Here is a 26,016-nt window from a genome sequence, read left to right as displayed (position 1 = left end):
AAAATGAGTTTAAGAGGGTTTCCACAACATTTCAAAATAGGGGTACTCTGTCTTGTTGTAACAACACTCAAATCACATAAAAAAACCATGCATTCACTATTCCATAACACAGTGAACACTCCTTCACAAGCTTTTGAAACCATTAAAACAAAGTACAAAAGATAAATGAACAATCACACAACGATTGAAGCTACAATGTTCAATTTTTTAATGTAAATTGGTTCAACAAGTTACAAACTCTCAATTTGATTAAGACGCATAAGAATAAAATTGCAAATAATAATGGTTCACAAGCAGAAATTGATTTAGTTTAACCAAAATGTTTTTATTCATTTAACGATCATGCAACTTTCAACCCAATTGTTGTTCATTACACCATTCACACAAAAATACTTTCTAGTTCATACAGATAGGAAAGTACAAGAATCTCTAAAACTTCATAACTCTAGTTACACATAGAAATAGAAAATTCCTCTCTTGTCCTCTCCTTCCCTCTCTTCTTCTCCTCACCTCAGGAACTTCCCAAACACTCTTTTCTTATTGTTTCCCAAAAGAAACTGACATGACAACCAAGAGTCACAAAAATGTGAATCGTTTCCCCTTCTCCACAAAATAAGGGAAACTGAAAACTATTTTTACATTAGAAAATAAATCCTCCAACTTATTCTAAAAAAAAAACTCACTCCTAAATTAAACATTTAATTTTTCTTAACAAAATTTTCCCTAGCTTTACCATGTGACCATCCCATCACAATGGTAACCTCTTGTATAAACTTCGTCAAATTTCATGCTCAACCTATGCACCTGCATCAGACTCCCAAGGTGAAAAAGATTCATGGCCTCCTGACCATGTGTTGATAAAGTGAAGTTTCCTTGATCCCAAACTTTATGTCGTAGTTGGTCATTCTTGTTATCATGCCGTTGCTATACTATTTTATTGTTAATCCTTCCAAGTTTCCATTTTTTATGTTGTAGTCTTACTCCTTCTTTGCTGATGAAAAATTTCTCTACCATCTATAATATTTTGTCTTTTATTCTCCTCTGTCTTGCATACCTCTTATGTTGAGGCTTCTTCAACATCAACTTCCTTATTTTCTCTATTTCCACTCCAGTGTACCTCTTCCTAGGCACTTCTTTTGTCTTCATTTCTCTCAATTTCCCAATTTTAACATGCAGCTCATCCATCTCTTTACAAATGCTACCCATTTGTAACTAGATCTTTCCTTGTATAAGAATTTTAGTATTCTTATCTTCTTCCTCTTCAGCACACATCTCTCCACATATACTTAATACATTTGGATGTCTTCTTCCATGCTTTCTCAAAACAAAAATATTATTGTCTTCTTCAAAATTTTCCACTTTGACTTCATCCTTCATCTTAGAAATACTGCGTTGCATGAGATCTTCTTCATATTGCTGAAAATTTATGTTGCTTCTTCCCACTATTTGTTACATTCCTTCCTCTTCTATACCACTATTGTGTAGTACTTTAATATGCTCCTTCTCTTCAATTGAGTCTACAAACTTCTTGTGGTTTTCATTACGTGAATCCTTGTGTAGCCAACTTTCCAAAAATCCCATTTCTTCCTCAAGATCTTTGAACATTAAGTTTGAATGTTCAACCTGTGGTTCTATCAATATCTTAGACTCATATTTTTGTAGCAAATTTTCCAACAACAAGATTTCTTCATCAAATTTATTAAGCATTACATCTGAATACTTCTCTTCATTTCTCCTTTGGTTGGCTGCACAAGTCAATTCCACTTTGTTTTTTACTAAAATAAATTGTAGCAAATATCTCCTAGAAATTACCTTCTGTACATTCTCATGAGGACACATAGCCTTTGGAATAGAAATCAAATTCTGTTCATTCTCCTTCATCCTTGTGACAATATTTAATGGTTGTATTTCTTTCTGACTTGTGCAACCTTCAAAGGCACACAATTTGTCAATTTTGAAATCACAAGGCCTTATAGCCTCATTTGATGCTTCTTGCACCATTTATTCATGTTGATCTTCATTCTCCAAATAAACTGTGAGACTCCCAATGAGTCCCTCATCAACATCTTCTTCATCATTGTCATCCTCTCCAAGTATGGATCCTTGTTCCGATGTACAAATGCACTTTGTTTGTTTCTCAGATTCAGGTTCTCTGAGCATCCTCAACCACTTTCTAATCATATGCCTCATCCTCTTTCTCTGAGCCCTTGCATGCAACTTCTTAACTGGCCATTGGACTATTTTTCCAACATAAATTCCATTCCTCAATTCTTTCATCACTTTTTCTTGTCGCTACTTCCTTTTCTATTTTAGATGCTTCTTTGTTTTTTGAGTTCTTCCTTCATCTTAGTTATCTCCTTCTCCCTTTCTTCATCACTCATTTCATTTTTTCCAACTATCTTGTCCTCCTTCCTTCTTTGACTGTAACCTTTCACTAAAACCATCATATGAATACCAATATCCTTATTTTCCTTCTTATTCTTCTCCTATGAACTCTCCTTGTTCACCTGTGGACTACAACCAAGCCTTTACCTTGTAGAAAATGTTGTATCTACTACCAATACTGCACCAAGCCTCCTTTTAAGCTTAGCCTTTTGGTGTTTTTGATTCCTTCTCTGGAACCTTCTCTTGGAAATTCTACCTACACACAATGTGGAACTGCCCTATGAAAACTCTACCCAACTGCTACTTGTTGAAAGTCATCCTTCTTCTGGTTCTCTGCGATAGAATCTTTTCTCCTTCCTCTAGAGCACACCTACTCCTCAGCTTTAAAGCTGTTAGTCTATTGAAATTTCACTTGCTCGTCCTCTCTTAAGAGACTTTTTTTTAGTGTCCTCTCTCTTTCTTTAACAATCCATCTTGTTTTTGGGTTAAATCACTTTCCTCCTTACTTCTAAGATCCTACTCACTCCCTCCTATTTTACAACATTACTGGTTGTCTAACTGGTGCCACTTCTTTCTACTAATGTCTACTTCAACCTCATTGTCCAAATCTATGTTGAACATACATTGTTGTTGTTGTAGTCTTCTCTACTAGCTCTACCTTCAAGGTTACATTATTCTAATGCCCTTCAACTCAGAACATTCTGTTTTCATATCTATCTTCAAATAAAATCTGATCTACTTCCTCCCAAATTAGATTTCCTTTCATAAAATTTCACTTTTTCCTTCAAACTTCATAGCTTTACTAGATTCCTTTCTTTCAAATTTCCATTACGCAATCATTAATTCAACTGTAATTGGACTTGTAAATTAAAACAATTTACCTCATAGGCCTCCCAATCTGTATTGCTCCAATTCTGATCTTCACTTCTACTTTGTTATGATCTCTTTCAGAAAACTCCAACTCTTTCCCAATCCAACTCTCAATGTCCCGTACTAAATCCTCACAACAATATAAAATTCACCTACATTTCTTTGTCAGTTTTGCACATTATTACAAACGTGGAAATAAAAAACCAATCTAAGAGGGTTTCCATAGCATTCTAAAACAAGGCTGCTTTGTCTCGCTCTAAAAACACTCAAATCACAGAAAAAAACCATGCATTCACTATTCCAAACACATAGTGAACACCCCTTCACAAGAATTTGAAACCATTACAACAAAGTACACAAGATAAATGAACAATCACACAACAATTGAAGCTACAATGTTCAGTTTTTAAATGTAAATTGGTTCAATAAGTTACAAACTCTCAAATTTTATGAACACACATAGGAATAAAACTACAAATAATAATGGTTCAAAAGAAAAAATGATTTAATGTGACCATAGGGTTTCCATTCATTTAACAATCACACAACTTACAACCCAATTTTTGTTCATTACGCCATTCACACATAAATACCTTTCAGTTCACACAGATTGGAAAGTACATGCATCTGAAAAAATTTAGAAGTATAGTTACAGAGAGAAACAATGAATTGTTCTCTTCACATCTCTCTCCCCTCTTCTCCCTCCTCCTCTTCTTATCCTAACCTCGGGAACTTCCCAAACACTCTTTTCTTATTTTTTCCCAAAATAAATTGACTATGACAACCAAGAGTCACAAAAATGTGAATTGTTTCCCATTCTCTGCAAAATAAGGGAAATCGAAAGCTATTTTTACATTAGAAAATAACTCCAACTATTTCTAAAACACAAAAATCACTCCTAAATTAAACATTTAAAGTTTCTTAATTAAAACTTTCCCCAGCTTTACAATGTTACCATCCCATCACATTGGTAAGCTCTTGTCCAAACTTTGTCAAATTTCATGCTCGACATATGAACCTACACCATCACTACTTCCTTTTATTTGTTTATAAGTATGAGATAAGTGAGAATAAACAATACTAACAAGAGATTATTCCACACATTAGAATACCCATGCCCATAAGCACCAATATAACAAGGAAAGGAGAGAATGGCCCACAACCAAACACAATGGCATAAGAGTATAAACACCACTAACTAACAACAATTTATTTATAACATATGAAGATAGAAAACAATGTCAAAAAGACACCCTTAACTTGAAGGAAATGTTTCTCTTCATAATTTTTTCCTTGGCCCTTGGTCTTCCAACTTCTAGGACTATTAATCTATCCTAAAAGACCATTGTTTCAATCTTTCTCTTCTAGACCTTGACTTATTATGAATTTGACCTATTTTCAAGTTGATTGTTCAAACTATTTTGAAGAATAACTGCTTCATGCATTAATAATTTACAATATTCATCCTCAATAGGCTTCGTTAGAAAATATTGACAATAAATATACTCGTATAATTAGATGATTCCTTCCAATTTATTTAGGCGCATACTTCCAACAATCAAATTATTAGTGTTCCTTACATTTATATTTGGATAGGAATTGTGTTGTTTTTACTTTTTATTGCTATCTGGAAAAATATTTATTCTTCTCTTCATTTAATCTTTCTCTTTATGTCTAATTTTTTTTTTTTTTTTTTCTTTTGAATCTATAAAAATGCACTTTGCATCCCTCCTTAAAAATGTTTCTCCTCCATTCAATTCTTTGCATACAAAAGATTTTGTAAGCATATGATAGCAAGATGAACACACTAACTTAATGTGGACCTTATGTCAGACCATAGGTCATCCCCACACTCATAAGGGTGAAAGCTAAGATACATTGTGAAAGAGCCCCTTCATGTGGCACACTAGGCCTTTAAGCCAATTCTTAGGCCAGAGTGTGTGTTCTCTTAATTATCATAAATATATTTCTTTATCGAGTTTAGAATATGATTATTACAAGGAATAAGATGATGCATAGTAATTTACTTCACAATTTATCAAATATATGGATATATTAGCTATGGTGAAAGGAAAATATTAGTTGTTGTTGGTTATAAAACTCGTTAACTCAACATAGAATGATGCATTGAGCATGTTTCCATTCTCAATAGAGAGAATGAGAAAGAACATAAACATGAATCATAACAAAAGGCTAAACACTAGGCTTTCCTACTAAATATACTCTCGAGACATAAAAATCAAGCAGAAAATAGAAGAATACTAGAATAACTTCACTAAATATTATTAATCCATTAGTAGTAAGTTGCCTCAATCCTGACTAGAAAAGAATTTCAAAAATTCATTGAATACAAAGAGATCACTAGATGACTAAAATATCTCAATCTTGAGTCTTTATTGGACACTTCCCAAAATCTAAGGCTTACAACGATGTTTATAAAAGAAAAATAATCATGGAAAAAGAAGATAATTGTCTCAATGTACATCCTTCTAGTATCAAGTTAACAAAGATTATAATGAGAGAACTTGACTCTCTCTCAAACTTTAGTAGCATGATAGTGTGGAAATGTTTTATCCTTTATCTTGATGTTGATATTCCTTTTATATCCCTTGTTTCTCCAAAAATGTGTGCTACTTGAATTTTAAATTATTATGGAATAAAGTGGTATATTAGCCCAATCTCAACAATACTTCCACAAAATAATGAAAACCATAACATGAAGCACCTAAAAAATAGTTTTATCCTTCTCTTTTTTCTTTCTACAAATAGAATCGTCTTCATTTTAGGTGTCAAAGAAGAAATTCCAATAGTATTGATGGCTATGAAGAGTCAAATATTGTCAATCATGATGGAATAGAACTATCTAAATAGAATTTGCCAATGGGAGTCTATTCTAAGGACATTATTTTTTAGTGCAAGTATTTTCATAGCTATGAATGGTTTGAGCCATTTGGGATGTCCTTTCTATCCTTCAAAAGTTAAAAGATAACTTTTGCATCTTGTTTTCTTCTAAGGCTTACTAAAGGTAGGGTATATGATCCCTTCATAGTCAATGGTGGGTTCTAAATTTTGGTCTGATGAATTTGCTACTTTTCCCTCAAGATGAAGACATGTGGATCCATTTCTCTCTCATTGAGGTCTAGCCAAAATATATAGTTATCCCCCATTATTAATCTAGGACATGGCCCCATAATTGTATTTTATGTCAAATACCTCCATTAGGCTAGTTAAAAAGATATAACCATTTGGCCATGGACCCTAGTTCAAACATAACATATAAGACCGCATTCAAGATGAAAAACCTAATCCTTATTTCAAATGAAAGCACATATACATGCACTAGCAAAGGTTATTACAATGAGAGGACTTGACTCTCTCTCAAACTTTTCATACCATGATAGTGTGAAAATGATTAATCCTTTACCTTGATGTTAATCTTCCTCTTGTATTCTCTATTTCTCCAAAATTTTATGCTTATTTAATCATTGATTCTTTTGGAATCAAGTGGTCTATTTGATCTAGGGGATCAAAAATATGCTAAAAAAATGAAAGTGCTCAAAATCACTCGAAACTAGTGCCAAATCATAGATCTCGTCGTTTTGATTCCAACGATGCTTGAATCGCCTCAATCCAACATTGTATGTGAAAATTACCATGTTCTGAAGTTTTTGGAAAGAAAATAAAAAGTCTACTTGCAAGGTTGACTGGGCAGGACATACAAGTGATGTGGCATTGATGTCATCAGGTGACTGTTCATGTATGACAAACACGTGGACCAATCATGGGCTGACATGTGACAGGTCATACAGGCTGGGTTGGTGGAAATCTATTGGCCATTGAAATTTGTGGTGGACCAATCATGAGGCACCACATGGCCCTCAGTTTCTGTGCAACATTTTGTTGGGTCAGTCGATCGCCTTGATGGGGAATCGAACCCATGACCTGTGGTTAACCAACCAACAATCTTACCGCCAAGACACACATTTGGTTATTAATATACCATTGGCGGCAAATATATTTAATGTCAAATCGTTGGAGTGTTGGCAGAGGGTGTGGGGCACTTGACCCCAACTTTGGGATGTATGGATCATGGTATGACCAAGTGGTGAAGCAAAGAGTTTAGGCAATTAGCCTTGACCCTGGGTCTTATTTATAAGCTAGAACCACAAGCAGAGGGCTCAGAGGACGGGGTGGGAATGTGGCGTTTCCCCGGGCCACATGGCACTCAATGTGACTAGGGTCAGAGTGTTGGTGGGCACGTGGCCTTTGGTTGCCTCCCTTGGCCAGATAGACTGCCATATGACCAACACTAGGGGTTAAACAATCAGCGCTAAGGCTTAATGGTGTGTTTTATTCATCTGATAATTTGCACCGTTTGTGGTGGAATCAATGTCGATCTCGAACAAATTTTTTGTTCAGCAGATTCACCAAAGGACGAGTTCATTGCCTGGTTAGCCAGTGTTTCCATTTTGCGGGGAATATAATAGAGAAATGGAAAAAGAGGCCTAATTTGGTCATTTTTCAGCCTTTTTGAACCCAAGAAGATCCTACACACGGGGTTTTTTGGTGTTCTGGACACAATGGCAACATTAGTTTTATGATTTTTGCATTGCATGTTGATGTAATTTACATTTTGAGAATATGATAGAAAGGGCCAACATTGGAAGTTGGGTCTAGAGAGGTAGCCTAGGAGGGGTGAACTCCGTCATCAAATTGTTATTTGTATGATGTTGCATATTGTCTATTTTTTTTTGGTTATATTTGCAAAACTTAACTAAAATCAATAATTTTATGTGATTTTTCAAATTGACCCATTTCCCACAACACATAAACTAGCTTGCAAAATTTTTCAATAAAACTTCAAGTTTTCAATTTCATATCAGTTTGGTATTAGAGCATGGTTGTTTTAATAGTTTGACTATTTTCTCAAGTGTTTTCAATGTTAGTAAGGCCTAAGATGAAGAGAGGAGGAGGAGTGTTGGAAGAACCAAATCCTCCTATTGGTTCTAGGAGGTCACAAACTCCAAGAACTCCACCAGTCATGGGACATGAATAAGGACATGAGTTGATGTCTGAGGATGAGAGAGCTTTTAGAAAGGATTTCTATGATACGTTTGAGATGGTGAAAGGTTTGTATGAAGAGATAACAACAAGGTTGCAAAGAGAAATTTCAAATCAATAAAAAGGTAATGGTGATGATGGGAGAAAGCCTCCACCTCCACCTCCATCTTCACCTACTTCTTCACCTCCTGCAACACCTAGACATACTCCTCCTAGATCTCCGAAAGGACATGCTAAGTCTCCTTTTCTTAAGATTGATGTCAAGTTTGAATTTCCTATGTACAATGGGGAAGTAAATGTTGAAAAGTTGGATAATTGGGTTCGTCAAATTAAATTCTATTGAAGGATTCAAAGAATTAAGGATGATGTTACAAAAATCTAGCTTGCTTCTCTTCATTTGGAAAATGCAGCTCTCATTTGGTGGGAGTCCATAACTCAAGAAGATTTGAATAGAAGTGGTAAAATTATCTCTTCTTCGAATGATTTTGTAGCTGCACTAAGAAGGGAACTTTATCTATTAGCCTACATGCAAAAATAAATTATGGATTGAAATAATTTTAGACAAGCTAATGGTTAGAGTGTTCTAAGTTACACATAAGAATTTAGAAGAAGAGATTTAATCTTGGGTGTTGATTTGTCTTCACAAGACACTCTCCTTAAATACATAGGTGGATTACATAGGTATTTGAGGTATACTATACTTATGTTTAATCCCACAAATCTAGATGAAGTATGTGTTCAAGAAACTCATCTAGAAGCTAGAGGTAGGAATGTTCCTCAAGAGACTAGAAAGAAGGCATCCAAATTTGGAGACAAAGGAAAGGGGAAGTTTAAAGGAAAAGGAAAAAATAATGCTACAATCAAGAAAGAGGGAGAGAAACTTACCTATAAACATTGTTCAAAAGAAGGCCATGATGAAGACCATTGTTGGAAACTACATCCATAAATGAGACCAAAGAATTTCAACAAGAAGGGGAAATAAAAGACTGCTACACCAACTCAACAAGATCTAGGATCTTATTTAGGTGATGAAACCAAAATCATAACCATGGGAATTCAAGGTAAAGCTTCTAATGAACGTACTATTTCTTCTAGTAAGCCTATTGAGTCTCAAAAGGATAAAGAAAGAATTGAGATTCTCCATATTAGGGTCATTATAAAACATACCAAAGTTGATACCTTGTTTGAAAATGGATCATAAGTCAACCTTATTTCTAAAGCTATTCTCAAGAAACTAAACTCAGAAACTACACCTTATCCTAAAACTTACCCTTTGGGTTGTGTATGTGAAAATTCCAAATTGCAAGTGACAAGAAAAATTTAAACTCAAATTCGCCATCAATGTAAACTTTATTGATGAGGGAGAGCTTGATGTTGTACCACTGACATATGTGGAATTGTTTTAGAGAGTCCATACTTGTATGACCAAAAATCTATATTCTATCGTCATGAGAACAAATATCATCTTTTTAAAGATGGAGTTGAGTATATTGTTAGAGCACATTGCAAGAAGATGATCTTATCTCTTGTAAGTGTTGGAAAGATGAAAAGGCTTGTTAATGCTAGTAAGAATTTTGTCTTGTTGATGATTAAAGATAAATATACTATTGAATTTGAAGCTTTCAAAGGATGTGATTCAAAAATCAAGCATGATTTGGTTGAAGTTGTTAACACTTATGACAAGATGTCTAAGGAACCTGAAGAGTCTCCTCCTAAAAGAGGAATCCAACATGAGATTCATTTGTAGCAGGATGCACCACTTACAAATATTGGCATGTATAGAATGTCAGTTTTGGAGAATGCAGAAATCAAAAAGAAAATTCAAGAGCTACTTGAAAAAGGGGTCATCATGCCTAACACATCTCCTTGTGGGTCTCCCATTGTATTGGTTCCAGAGGGATAGCACATGGCACATGTATGTGGATTTTAGAGCTTAGAAAAAAATCACAGTAAAGATTTGTTATCCACTTCCTTGTATCAATGATTTGCTAGATCACTTAAAGGATGATTTTTATTTCACTAAGTTAGATTTGAGAAGCGGTTATCATCAAATAAGGATTGTTGAAGATGATATTCGGAAAGCTTCTTTCAAGGCAAAACTAGGTTGATATGAATGGTAAGTTATGCTGTTTGGGATTTGCAATGCACCTGCAACATTTATGAGAGTTATGAATGATGTGTTAAGACCATTCCTTGATTTTTTGTCTTAGTTTACTTAGATGATATGTTGATTTTCAGTAAGACTCGTGAATAGCATGTCAAGCATGTAAAACAAGTTTTAGATGTCTTGAAGAAAGAGAAATTTCATTTGAAGATGTCTAAGTGTGAATTTGGGAAAACCTATTTGGTCTATTTGGGTCATATTATAGGATGGGGTGAATTTAATATTGATCCCTCAAAAGTTGAAGTTATTGTAAATTGGCCTAAACCCAGCAATGTAACAGAAGTTAGGAGGGTTTTGGGAGCAACCCAATATTGGAGAAAATTTATAGCTAACTTCTCACTCATTGCAACACCACTACATGTTTTGAGAAGTGTGAAATGGGTCTTTCAGTGGGGAGGCAAGAAAAAGAAAGCATTCACTACATTGAAAGGGAAAATCAGTTCAACATCAGTTCTATCACTTCGAGATCTTAAGCAACTATTTGAGATTCAAACTGATGCTAGTGGTTATGCCATGGGAATAGTTTTGATGCATAATGGTAAGCCTATTTTTTATCAATCTGAAACCTTTACCAATATAGTAATTAACTATCCAACTTATGATAAAGAGTTGTATGCTTTAGTATAAATGGAAGCACTATTTGATGGGTAAAGAAACGATTATTCATACCGACCATCAACCTTTGTAATATTTACAATCGCAAAACAAGCTACAACAAGCTCAACATCTCAGGTGGATGGGATTCCTACAATAATTTCATTTGGTAATTAGGTACAAGAAAGGTATATACAACAAATTTGTTGATATGTTATCAAGGCCTATTGTTAATGCATCTGTCATTCTTAAGCATAACTCAATCATGCATGAAAGTTATATTGAACAGTATGCTCAAGATGATGATTTTAAAGATGTTTATGCAACTTTGATTCAAGGAAATCATGTTGAAGAGTTGGATTATCATGTTCATTACAAGTCGTATCATCTTGGCAAGTTATTTGTTCCACAGGGTGAAAGAGTCAATGTCATAAGGGAATCCCACACTTCTCTTATTGTTGGTCACTTTGGTGTAGGAAAAATAGTTGCACAAATTCAGAGGTATTGTTATTGGCCTCACATGAATGAAAGTGTTTCAAGATATGTAAGAGGATGTTCCATGTGTGCTACTAGAAAGCCTAGCAATAGGAAATTGGGTTTGTACACTCCACTTCCTAGAAATAGGAAATTGGGAAAGTATTTATATGGATTTTGTAGGGGGACTACCAATGTCTAAGAAAGGTCATGATTTCCTTTATTTTGTTGTGGATCATTTCAGTAAAATGTGTGTGTTGATGTTGTGTAAGAAACATGTTACAACTGAATAGACAACAAAGATGTTCTTCCAAAATGTATGGGTTCACTTTGGGTTGCTCACTTCTATTATTTCTAATTAATATTATCAATTTGTCGGGAAGTTTTGGTCATTATGGGAACTCATGGACACCAAGTTGAAGAAGAGCACGCCATTTCATCCACAAACTGATGGCCAGACAAAAATGGTAAAAATAAAAATAATGCATCTTCGTCGTGGATATTGTGGTAAGCATCCTAAACTTTGGGGTGAGCATTTTCATTACATCCATCATGCATACAATCATGCCAATCATTCATCTACACACGTATCTCCATTTGAATATTTTTTGGGTTATTTGCTAAATTCTCGTTTGGATTTCATATTTGGTAAATATATTGTAGTAGATGGACATAGTGACGTGGACAAATCTAATAATTTCATTAAAAAAATTCAGCTAGTGCACCAAAGAATACAAGGGCAACTAGAGAAAAGAAAATAAAAGTACGAAGCAAGGCATGACAAGCATCAAGTTGATCATGATTTCCAAGTGGGTGATCAAGTTTGTTTGTATATCATCAAGGAAAGACTTCAAGGCGAAGGTAAAAATATCAAGCCAACCAGATATAGTCCTTTCAAAATTTTGGAGAATATTGATAGTAATTCTTTCTCATTAGATTTTCCACCTTATATGCAAATTTATTATGTTGTGAATGTGGAAAACTTGAAATAGTATGAGCCTCCAATGATTGATGATTAGGAAGAGAATGTTCAAATTCCATCTATTGAAGATTTTGCTCCTCAATATTTAGATGAGCTGTAGGAAGACACAATTTGTTATGAAACCAGCTCATAAAAAGATAGAAAAGATAGATCAACGCCTTAGAAATAAGCCTCTTCGAGGGGGAAACCTCCTTTACATTACATAAATGAACAATTCTTGGATGATTCAAATGACAAAACCTCCTTTCTATATATAGGAGTCTAAGGGGACACAATATAACCAAGCCGACCTAACAATGATAATATAAAGGCAGAAAAATAACAATAGTGGGATTCTATGGGGCACAATAATAACAATATGGGGACAATAGGGGCACAACAATAACAATAAGGGATACAATGGCAATAATAATGGGAGAATCACTAGTATTATAGGGACCTAACATGCCCCTCTCCTTCAAAAAAGTGTTGTCCTCAACGCTTGAGTAGTTCTAGGTGCTTTTGTATAAAACTCTCATCCTCCCATGTGGAATATTCAATGGTTAAGTTCTTCCACTTGATGAGATACTCTAAAATTGATTGATTTCGTAGCTGTCAAGTTCTTATTTCTTTGACTGCTTCAGGTTCCAATATGATTTTTCCTTCCTCATCAAGTTCTGGCAATATTATTTGAACTGGAATCTTGTCACCTATAACCTTTTTTAAGAATGAAACATGTAAAACTGGGTGCAATCGGGAAGGTGCAGGAAGTTCCAATTTGTATGCCATAGTACCTATCTTTTGCAACACCTTGTACGGACCATAATACTTTGGTGATAATTTATTATCCTTCTTAGCTTGCTTGAGGGACATTTGTTTATATGGTTGTAGCCGTAGGAATACCCAATCACCTACATCAAAACTGCTTTCGTTGCGATGTTGATTTGCCTACTGTTTCATTTTATTCTGCGCCAAGGTAAGGTTATCCTTTAACAGTTGGAGAAATTGTTGCTGATGCTCGATGTGATCTTCCACTCCTCGAACCTTAGAATTTTCTCTTAAATATGATGTGATGGATGGTGGATGATATCCATAAAGTGCCATAAATGGGGTCATTTTTGTTGCAGTATGGAAGGAAGTGTTATACCACCATTCAACCAGAGGCAAGCATTTGATCCATTGTGTCTGTTTATCAGATACAAAGCAACGAAGATATCCTTCCAAACATTTGTTTACTGTTGACACCTAATCATCAGGATTGGGTGAATATAATGTAAATAAATAATAAGTAATATGAACAGTCATTGGGAGATGAAGTGAACAGTCTCTCCCTCATGTATATAATAAAGACCAACCTGAAGGAATCATATATACAAATCAATTTGCATTGAGGACTTACTGCCTGGTCTGACATGGTGTCAGAGCCAGCTCCCAAAATTAGCTTTTGTGTTGTAACTCCTTGTATCAGTTTTCTGCCATATTCTATCCCTCTATTCTCTACGCTCTTTGGGTTCTCTGCCATACTATCCATGTGGTATTTTTTATAATCACTATTGCATAATTGTTCTGCGCCCACTGCATAATTGTATTACTGCGTGAATGGTGTGGCTGCTGCGTTGAGAGCATGGTGTAGTTGCTGCGTTGAGAGAATGGTGTAGCTGCTGCGTTGAGAGCATTTCTGAATCACTATGTGAATGGTGTGGCTGCTACGTTGAGAGCATGGTGTAGCTGCTGCATTGAGAGAATTTCTGAATTACTGCATGAATGGTGTGGCTGTTGCGTTGAGAGCATGGTGTGGCTGCTGCGTTGAGAGCATTTTTTCTGGTATCTTGGACATCGTCGGAGGCTTGGGTTTGTTCTTGGACCCCGATGGCTTGTTCTTGGATATCTGGCCTAAAAATGCTCAAATCCGTATTAGCAGATTTCTCATATATGCGTGTGGTGAAAAGTGAACGCTTTTATACCATTCACTTTTGAGAAAAGCATCCGTCCATCTTTTTTGACAAATTCCAATTACATCAGAATTCAAGTTATGATAGGTGTTTGAGCAGTTGACATTCTATATAGAATACAATTTTACTCTTTGTATATTAAATAAAATTCTTACCTAATCAAGAAGGAAGAGAAGGCTGTATTATTCTAAAGCACATTTTTGCCAGCAGAAGTACATTTTTTTATAGTACACAGTTTTTTTATAGTACAAGATTTTACAATGCATTCAATCATATCCATTGTGGGAATAGTTCTCATTGGCAAGGAGAACTATCCTGAGTGGTCTAGGATGATAAAACACACCCTTATTTTCAATGAGTTGTGGAAAGGAGTGTGCGTTGGAGATGGAGACAAAGAGCCATAACAACCTACCTCAGACAAAGGGCTCGTCATTTGGGAAAACAAGAACAACAAAGCTTTTGCATTAATCACAACATCTGTAAATGAAGAGGTGAGTCACCATATTTCGCCATTTTCAACTTCTTTTGAAGCCTTACAAAAGTTGAAATAACTCTATGACTCCCATTCTGCACTTGAAGTTATTGAACTCATGATTAAACTCTTCACTCTTGAATTGAAAAATAATGATCCTCTTGCTCTTGCATCCGAAGTAAAATGTATAATGCATGATATCAAATCCACTAAGGTTGAATTGGATATTCTTATTATCGCTTTTCTCAAGGCATTTTATCCTACTTACTCCAATTATCTTGAGTCATTGCAAGAAAATGGAAATCTCAAAGATATCACCTTTGACTCTCTTGTGAAAAAGTTTGCTGAAAGAGAGAAAGCTTTTGGAAAGAAGACAACCCTTGAATCTTCTGAAGAGGTTGTGTGCCTTGCTCATAAAGAAAATAATCTTGCTCAAGATTCTTCTAGAGGAAGAGGCGGTCGAAGAGGAAGAGGAAGATATTTCAGAGGCAAGGGGGGCAGACACTCTCAAGGAAAAAAGGCAGATTTGCACTGCATACGCTGCAAAAGAAATGGATCACATGATGCCTCTACATGCAAGTTACCATGGGACAAAATTGAGCAGCAAAGAAACCAACAGAAAAGTAAAATTGATGATACAGACAAAGGTAAAGCACCTGAATCCGCTCACTATGTTGTGGCACAATGTAATATTGGAGTAAATGAAAATTTATTTAATGCTTCACTTGCTTCTTGGAAAAATGATTGGTTGCTTGATTCAGGAGCAACCTGCCACATGAATCATAGAAAAGATTTTTTGAAGAATTTATTGACAATGTTGATGGAGCAGTATACTTTGAAAACCAATAAAAAATCAAGCCATCAGGGCTTGGCACAATCAGGCTTCAATTGCTTTGCCTTCTAGACTTTCTTCTGCATCATGTTCTCCATCTCCCACAGCTAAAGAGAAACTTGTTGTCCTTGGTCCACATCTGCCAGCAAGGTCACTCCATTCATATGTTTGATGGCAAGCTTGAGGTGAGAAAATCATATGACCACTCACTTTTCATGAGGGGAATAGAAGAAGAAAGGCTTCTCAAGCTACAAGGTACCTCTACTCATGCACAACATTTCTCATACAATTCTCATCATGAAGAAGGTACACTTCCGTCAAGTTTATTATGGCATGCTAGACTTGGACATTTGAACTATGACAACCTTCTCTTGTTGAAGAAAAATGGTGTTGCTAGTTTGCCTACAATTCCTAGGAAATTTAAGCAATGTGATGCTTGCATTCTAGGAAAGCATAGCAAACAATCTTTTCATGATTCACATTCAAGAGCACATAGAAAACTTGAACTCATTCATTCAGATTTATGTGGTCCAATGCCTGTTCCTTCTGCAAATGGAAATAAATATATGATGACATTTATTGATGACTACACCAGAATGTGTTGGGTTTATTTCTTGAAGAACAAATCTGATGCTTTTCAAACATTCAAGAAATTTCATAAATGGATTGAAAATGATGCGCAATCTCATATTGGGTCTATTCGCACTGATAATGGAAAATAATACACATCAAATGAATTTGAAAACTATCTTCGCCAACATGGGATCAAACATCAAACAATTGTGCCTTATATTCCCCAATAGAATGGTTTAGCTGAAATAATGAATAGGACAATCTTAAATATGGTACGATCCATGTTATTCTTAAAAAATGTAAAGATAATGTTTTGGGCTGATGCTATTCTATGTGCTGCATATATAAAGAATAGATGTCCATCTAATGCTATTAGAAACAAGACTCTATATGAAATGTGGTATGGACATGTTCCTTCGGTAAAGCATCTCAGGGTCTTTGGTTCCACCTGTTATGCCTTGATACCAAAGGTACATAGAAACAAACTTGGTGCTCGAAGTCATACATGTATCTTCTTGGGGTATTCAAACACCTCCAAAGCATATCATCTCTATGATGAAGTAAATAAAAAGTTTGTTGTATCTAGAGATGTAATTTTTCTTGAATCATCAAAACTGACAATGTTGTTGAGTGGCAACTTGATCGCTTGGATAGATTCACAAAAGCAAAATCATTTCAAGATTTTGATAATCAGATTCCACATCTTGAAGAGGGGATTCCTATACTAGATCAACATGTGGAATCTTCTTTTGAAGAACACTCTCCCCTGCATGAAACTCCAACAACGGATGATGCTTTAAGTGATGTGATTGATAGAATTGGGATACTTAATATTGATTCAGTCCCAACTCAATCAACGGAGCAGCCTGGAACATCTGAGAAAGGTCCCCCAAAGTGGCTAACAAAGACACTTGAAAGTGTTCATCCTGATGAGGTTGGAAAGACAGGAACTAGAAATTCAAACCGACAAAATGGAGGTGATGTAGATGACTCTAATTCACATGTTGATATGGATGTTTCTTATGATTGTGAATTGAACTTGTCTATAGATTTTGAACCAACTTCCTTCAAAGAAGCTTCTTCTCATGATGAATGGAAAGAAGCGATGCAAAATGAGTATGGTGCCCTCATAAAGAATGGCACTTGGAAGCTGGTTGATCCTCCATTAGGAACCAAACCAATTGGCTACAAGTGGGTCTACAAGAACAAGTATAAAGCTGATGGCTCACTTGACGAGCACAAAGCTAGGCTTGTGGCAAAAGGTTTTGGACAAAAGGAAAGTGTTGATTATGAGGAGACTTTTTTCCCCACAGCAAAATGGGCTACTGTTGTGGGGAAAAATGCCTATACAGGACGATCCTATCCACCTAAGGTGTGACAGTGCCTTAGCAACAAACAGAGACAGCTATTCTAGTATTCTTCCTTTAAGAATTAAGAATGAAGAGAGATAGATGGACTAACTGGTGTCTTCCGTTTGTCCCTCAATCCGGTCTCTCTTCTCTTTGAGGGTTCCCAGTTACTTGCCTTCTCGCTCGCCCAGCTTCAAGAGGTTTCTGCAAGATCACAAGAAGAGAACACTACACAAGACATGGATTCATATTCATAACTAGTTCAGGATTAGAAATAAACTAAACATACTAATGCAATCATACATCAAAGATACATCAGTATATAGGAGAAACCAAGATAGTTTTATTGATGAATAACAAGGTTCAGGAAGAGATACAACCCAGAGGGCTCCAATCCAACATCTCCTTCCCAGCAAATGGAATTCCTATCTTTACCCCCTTCAAAGAATTAAGCACCCAATGATTCCAAACTCAAACCAACAGCAATTCTTTGCAATAACAAAACTCCAGCCTCTAGATCTCATGGAGGAGAGATCCATATATAGATGTTTGGAGAGAGGACGAGTCAGCTTGAGATCTGACTAGTGTCCTCTCCCTCTGTCAATTCTTGATTCCACTTCGAGGTTCTTGCTTCCACTTGGAGATTAGGAACCTCTTACTCATCACCAGTCGAATTCACTGAGGCAAGTGTCATTGAGGAAGATTCTGGAAGCTTCCTGGGTCTTGACACCTCTTGGAATGAACTTGCCATTTGGAAACTCTCGCTCAACGCACCCTGGTAGTGCTTCTACCTGCGTTGCAGTGCAGGTAGCCAGTGTTGGCTTTGACATTCAGCGCAGACAGCTAGTGGAGCCACTGAATTGATCCTGAATTGACTTGTTTTTGAGCAGTTTCTGGTGGAGAACTTCTGTGAATTGCTGTGGTTTGTTAACCTTGTTCCTCTAGGGGTAGGAACAACATGTTTAGGGACTTTGGATCCCTTAGATTATGGACATTTCATGCTCAATGCTGTAAGGCACAAAAATGTCTATAACAGTTGCCCCCTAAAGTATGAGGCCGTTTATCGGGTGAAATTCTTTATCAGGGGGATCCGAAGTTCATCCAATGCTGGGAGGAGACCTGTAATAAGATACAATACAATACATTATTTTTCATACTGCTTTCATGATCTAGCTGAGGCGGGCATTCCCATGCTCAGCTTTATAAATTCATTTTTCTGTACATAGAACAGACAATCGTCTGATGGTAGACTGATAATTTTGATGAAATTATCATCCTTTGGGTAGGATGATTATCTGCTGTAATGATGTACATGTCAATGTCTTTATCTTTTCTGAATATATATCGCAGCCCGGATGGATGAAACTAGATCCGGGGTCTTCAAACTCGTTCGATCTTCACTCTAAGTACAAGTCGATCCATGTGAGAAATGTTCTGAAGTCGAACATGGAAAGACATCGCTTGGTTACCGGTCAATGAGGTAAACCGTTAACAAGCGTGAGAGGAATCACCGATAATGATAATGACCCTCAAGGTACTGCAGTACAATTCACGTGGTGTGAATAAAGGACCTGGCGTCGAACACCACGCAAAATCTTTCGGTCGAAGGTCATTGATGTATACCTATCGCCGGAAGTGAGAAACTTGCCATTGAGGCATGCAAGCTTCAAAGTACTGAAGGGGTTGTTCCTAGATCAACTTCTTGGATAATGAGCTGATGTAGACAAGAAGCGATCCATCAAAGGAGGGCCTTAATGAATCCCACATCAATGACATGGAACAGAGCTAATGATTTTGATGGAGGTGAAAACGATCTGTGACATATGATTCAGGGTGGCAGTCATGAAAGGATGAAGGATAATGTACGGCAGTGGATGGGACACGGTTGAATTTTCAGAACGACTTCTCTTGAACATATGGCGACACTGATGCGATGGATCGGTAGCATTACCCCAAATATGGATCGTATGGCGAGATCATGGTGATGTGACCGGTGAATGAAACAACCCAACCCGATTGTGGTACGGAGGAAAAGTGTCATGTTCAAGAGCGACCTACTACCATCAAAGTTTTCTTGAGTTTCTCCCAATTTTTCCCCAGTCATTGCTGACTAGTACCTCTTTATTTTTGTCAAGCTTGAGGAGGATAACATATGCTTGTTCTATAACTTGCCCTTCGGGCAAGCCCATCGCCATGTTTTAACGAGCCTAGCGATAGTGAAACTCGTTCTTGTCTAAAGACAAGTTTGTCGCTATTTAATGATTTTAACGAGTCTAACGACAAAGATAACTCGGTCCCTTTCATTTTTAGAGAGTCTGAAAAAGGTACATAAAGTTAACTCCAAAAGTCCTTTTTCGTCATCTAATCCCTTAGGTCCGAAAAAGTATAAAACAATACAGAAGGGATGAGTTTTCGATAGTTTTAACGAGCCGAATAAAAAACGCGCTCGATCTTTTTGTGCAATAATCCCTCAGGTCCAAAAAGATTAAAATCTAGAGGAGGGATAGCACTTCCTATCCCTTTAACGAGCTGGAAGGCCAAGGACTCGACAATCTTTTCATATTTTACGAGTCAGATGAAAAGAGTTTAAAGAAGACTCGTCTTTTGAGGAACGAGTGATGAAACAGGTTAGCAGCTGATTCTAGGTACAGGTTGGAATTTTCCAATCACGGCAGTGTCACAAGGATGGCTAGTGAAATCACTCTTCGCAGCTGTTCCTCAAAATGGGTAAACAAACATATGGAGGTGAACGATCGGCCAATGGAAAAGTGGAGGTGACGGGAAAACATGACCAAGGCTTTAATGGCTGATGATATTACATTCACAGTGGTTATTTACCGGGATAGTTCATTTTTTAACGAGCTTAAACGCGGGTAGAAACATTTGCTCGATCTTATGTTTATTTTTTAACGAGCATGAACTATGTGCTAAAACTGCTCGGATCTTGCGTTTTTTTTTTAACGAGCATGAACTGTGTGCTAAAATTGCTCGATTCTTGCATTTATTTTTTAACGAGCATGAACTGTGTGCTAAACCTGCTCGATTACCTAGTCATATGATAAGAATGTCTCATTAAGATTCTATTTTTTATGGAGCTTCATCTTATAAAGCTATGCCCCGCATCCTTTCGTTATGCAAGTTCGGAAACGACTAATCCTACGAGTTTAAAGGGTTAGAGGTCCTAAAAATTTAAAAAATAAATAGCCGCCCCTTGCTTGCACTCAAAAAGGTTTGCATGCCCCCAGGCATAAAGTACGATTTCAAAGTTACCTCTACTTTAGTCCGGCAAAACAATTGTTTTACCGAGAGAGGCCTACCTCTTTCAGGTTACCCAAAGATTGTCTCGTTAATCTTTCAAACAAAACACTTCCTCGGCAATGTCTACCGAAATAGACAAAGGTGAGCGACGATGCCCGCCAACTCACATAACTTTGACAAAAGAATCTTATTCTAGAACAACCCCTTTTCCAATCACGGACGGGGTACGGACTAGTCATATTCTCCCGCGGAAACCTACCCTATACCCAAAGTTTTCCTGCCAAAGCAGACCAGGACGCATGCCCCCTGGGTTCCAGTCATATCCTCTCGGATTGCTCGCGCTCATCAGGAGGACGGACCGTGGGTTGAGACATTTCTTGCGTGAAGAGACCATTTAGGGATGGTATATGACTATTTGCGATGCGTGATCCGGGATATGAAAGCTGGTCCACGAGCTTGACCACTCTTCCTTCATGCGGAAAACACATTACTCTAAAGAGTGAGGAGATGATGGCTCCCATGCAATATATATAGTCTCGTCCAAGGAGTAGGTTATAATCCAAGGGTCCTTGAACGACCATCACATTCATTTGAACAGTCTTCCCTTTCAATGTTATGGGCACATTAGGGAGGATCCCTAAAGGTCGACTGGTTCCTTTATCAAATCCTGATAGATTTCTCATTTCAGGCAAAAGCGCTGGCGAACCAAGCGCTTTCCAAGCAATAGAGGAAAGGATACTCACAGATGCCCCCTCATCAATGATAGTGCCAGCCATTACCATTCTGTATATTTGAACGATAATTCTGAATGGTATGCTTGTTGGCAAACGGGGTTTGCCTAGTTGGTTCCTGTTATAGACATTTTTGTGCCTTACAGCATGAAGCATGAAATGTCAATAATCTAAGGGATCCAAAGTCCCTAAACATGTTGTTCCTACCCCTAGAGGAACAAGGTCAGCAAACCACAGCACTAAATATCAGTTCTCCACCTGAAAACACTCAAAAACAAGCAAATTCTGGATCATGTCAACTGCTCCACTGAGCATCTGCGCTGAATGTCAACTGCTCCACTCTGTACCTGCGCTGAATGTCAACTGTAAAGAAGGTTACCTGCGCTGGGCGAGATTGGCCAAGTGGCACAGTCATTCCTCAAGGTGTCAATGCCCAGGAAGCTTCCAAAATGACACTTGGATCAGGGAATTCGCCTAGTGATGAGTAAGAGGATCTAGATCTCCAAGTGGAATCAAGAACCTCCAAGTGGACTCAAGAACTGAAGAATAACTGAAGTGGGAGAGGACACTAGTCAGCTTCATGCCAGCCTCAAGCTGACTCATCCTTTCTCCAAAACTCCTATATATAGAGCTCTCTCATGAGGTCTAAGGAGGCTGGAATCTTGTGAATGTAAGGAAGTGCTGTTGGTTTGAGTATAGAACTATTGGGAGATTTGCTTGAAGGAGGTGAAGAGGATATTTCTTTCTGCTGGGAGGTGTTGCTGGATTGGGCCTCTTATGGTTGTAACACTCTCAGAACTTTACTTCTTCCATTAATAAAGCATTTGAGGTTCTTCTATATGCATGCGTCTCAATGGCGTATTGATACTTGTATATTTGATTTATTCTAATCCTTGAATCAATTATGAACGTATGCTTCTTGTAATTTCCCTCTCTTGTCATTTTGCAGGATCTTGGTGTAGCTGGGCCAGTGAAAGAGCAAGGAGCTGGGAGCAAGCATCAAAGAGAGAAGATTGGATCAATCGTTAGCGGAAGACAACGGTTAGTGGATCTCTTTCTCCCCTCTCTTACATCTCATAAAGAAGTAATCTCAAATAGCTTTGCATTCGGTTGTTGTTGAGGTACTATCACCCTTAGAGTGGGATAGGGTCATTCCGTATTGGATACTTTTCCCAACAACAAATTGGCGACTCTGCTGGGGATCGTATCTTGTTGGTTGTTTGTGTTTTTGCTATTCATTTCATAAACACAGGGAGTACCGAATCGAACTGCATTTGGATCTTTCAAATGCAAAGTAGAGGACAACTACTCTAGCTCAGTTTCTGGGCAAGTTTATGATTTGAAGAGCTGATCCACAAGGACTCTAAATAGCTCTTAGTGATATCTTTTCATCCTCCTTTTCATCCCTTAGTGTGTACTTGACTGATAGCTTCTGATTTGGCCAAAAACTGTGAATTTTTGAGCAATCTGTGACCCGGAAACCAAGAGAAACGAAAGTTTCGTTCTTCAGTGCAGGCTGTGTGAAGGCAGTCTGCATTTCAGCGCAGTTCCCGAAGGGGCTACCTGCGCTGAAGGTCAAACTGACAGTGTACCACCTGCGCTGGACCAGTTTTGCCTAGTGCTACTGGGGTTCCCTGCTGTTCATTGCCCTGTTTTCACCCTTGTTTTTGAAGCCTGTTACCAGTCAATGTACCTATCTGAAACCAACTTTCCTTGCCACTATTCCGCCTCGGTTGTATAAAGAAACTGTGTTTGTTCTTTGTGTATTTCTTGTATCATTTACAGTTTCCCATAATGAAAGTGAACTAGTCTTGCTGTGGCGTCTTAGATCTAGACCTGTGATAAGTGTCGTTCTGATCTTAAGAGTTAGTTTATTTGTTGTTCATAGCTGATTGAGCTTTTGCTTTCGTCATATGGTTTGAATTTATATATTTCTAGTGTCGAAACAAGTAAATCTTAAGGTGTCTTTTGATTTTGGACAAGCTTGTTTGCTTTCACTTGAAATTGAATTCAAAGTTATACAACAGCTTTCTTTTTGTATCGCACCAACATTAAGAAAGAGAAAAGAAATACCTGCATTTTTCATTTTGCATTTGATAAGTTTGCATGTTGATTTAGGAAAAAGTGCATTAGTGTGTGCTCTTTGATCTGTGTGAAAAGATGTTGTCTTTCTTTTCCCTCAGTAGTTAAGATTTTCATAAGTCGAAAAGATTGAAAAAGCTTGCTTCTCATCTTAGACTGCATTTAGGAATTTGTATCAAAACATCTCGTGGTGAACCTTGAAAGGAAAACTTTAAAAAGATCAACTTAAAATATATTGAATGAACCTAACAACGCTTTGAAACATAACGCAAACACATAGAGGTCTAAGCTAGAGATGTGTTCCGACGTCGTTAAACGTAGTGACTGTCGATCTCGATGAAGGTGGGTGATTCCTCCTGAGAGTCGGTGGCACTAATACGGACTTGTGCTCCCACGTACCGTCGCGTATATATTGGGAGACCCCTATAGGCATATATCTTTTATCCATAGGAAGCCGTGTCGGCCGCCCTACTGATCGCAATGCAGTGAACACAGCATTCACGAAGATCGACCACCCGTACCGTAAAACGTATTCTGTAGTTTTGCGAAAGGTTTGGCACACCCTCTGCCTAGATCTCCGGAGCAGTTTCTTTTGGCCTTTTTCAAACTCTATAACTGAAAAAGTCCAACCGAGCATTTGTCACTTCGGGCTCGTTAATACATCGAAGGAGACTAGAGTCATCTTTAGCTTTTTCTCGACTCTTAAAAAGTGAAAAAGCAAGTTGTGTCTAAGAGCATCTAATAAAATTCATTCAATTCGGAAACACAAATTTCCCTTTTAATATTTTGGTTGATCGAGTAATCCGCAATCGTGGAAGAAAGTCAATTGAAACCCCGTCGTTCGCGGAGGCTTACGAGTCAACCGTCTTTGTCTCCGGAATCGAAAACAGTACGGACAAAGCGAACTCGTTTAACCGGTTCAAAATCTCCTATAAAAGTTAGAACAAGTGTTCCAACTGCATCTGAGGTTCCGGTTACTCCTAACATTTCTGGAAACCTTGCCTCTATAGAAGAAGTTCAACAGCCACAAAAGGACAGTAATACTGATCCTGGTCTGGGGGCAAATACTTGTATAACTGAACCAGTTCCATCTGTAACCGGTCCAGAGAGTTTTGTTCCTCAAACAACTGTCGCTGTCGAAACAACCACTTCTTCGGCACCAGAAATATTTTACGGACCTGACGGTCTTCCTCTTCCACCGGGTTTGATTGCGATAGAGGAAATTGCAGAGGATCCGCAAGCAAGTACTCCAACTCATTTTGGAGTCGGGGTCACTCTCTTTCCTTCATCAGAGGTTAATCCACCACAAGTGGAAGTTCCTGTAGAATCGCTAGGCAATCTATTGGATAGACTTAAGATGTCTGAACAACCGTCATCATCTAGGACTGTGTCAAATGACACAGCGACAACAGAAGTCCCTGCCGTCACTCCGACGATGTTTGCCGGCATACCAGCTGTCCCAACTAGCTCACAACAGCTAGAAGGAGTCCACCAAGGGACTATTTCGACAGTGTGGTCTGTTCCAGTTTGTTCATCCGGAGTAATACCCGGCAACTCTTATGTTGAAACTCGCCAAATTGATCCATTTGGAGGTCAATCTGGGCAATCAATCCCCTTGAGTTCAGGATTGATACCGTATGGGGGGCAATATGCCCTTTCATTACCCCCTCCGGGAGGGTACCCATACGTGAATTCGCAACAGTATTCAGGTTATACTGGAATTGCATCAAGTAGTTGGGTACCTATGCTACCTCAACAACCAAGGGTTGTATATTCTATGCAACAGTGTGTACCTATGACCAACATCCCAACCACACCGGCTATTGTAACAGTGTCACAAGTTCAAGCGATACCTGTTGCATGCCAACCTCAGATTTCTCAGGTTGTAATGCAACAGCCACTTGATCATGGGTCACAACCACAATTGCCAACTGGTGGGGCGACACAGGTCCAAACGGGTACAATTACCCCACACCTTGGTCCAACGGTTAGCATAGCACAACAAAACATGGCGTCACAACCATGGCTTGTGCAATACCAACAACCACAATTCCAGCAGGTGTACCAAGGTTCTGAGCAGTAGATCTTTGCGAACAGTGGACAACCGTATATCCAAAACGGTCAAAATCAACCACTTTACAGTGATCAAGTCCACCAACCGTATCAATCATACCAACATCAATTACATTATGCTGGTATGCAAAGGCCCACTGCTCAAGCGATTCCATCGTACCCTGGTTACGCTTCGCCTAACCTGA

The sequence above is a fragment of the Pinus tabuliformis genome, chromosome 3_2, assembly GCF_031772625.1.
Source record: "Pinus tabuliformis cultivar Carrire ecotype Pingquan chromosome 3_2, CPIR1, whole genome shotgun sequence".
Classification (NCBI taxonomy): Eukaryota; Viridiplantae; Streptophyta; class Pinopsida; order Pinales; family Pinaceae; genus Pinus; species Pinus tabuliformis.
Note: the sequence above shows the minus strand (reverse complement) of the source record.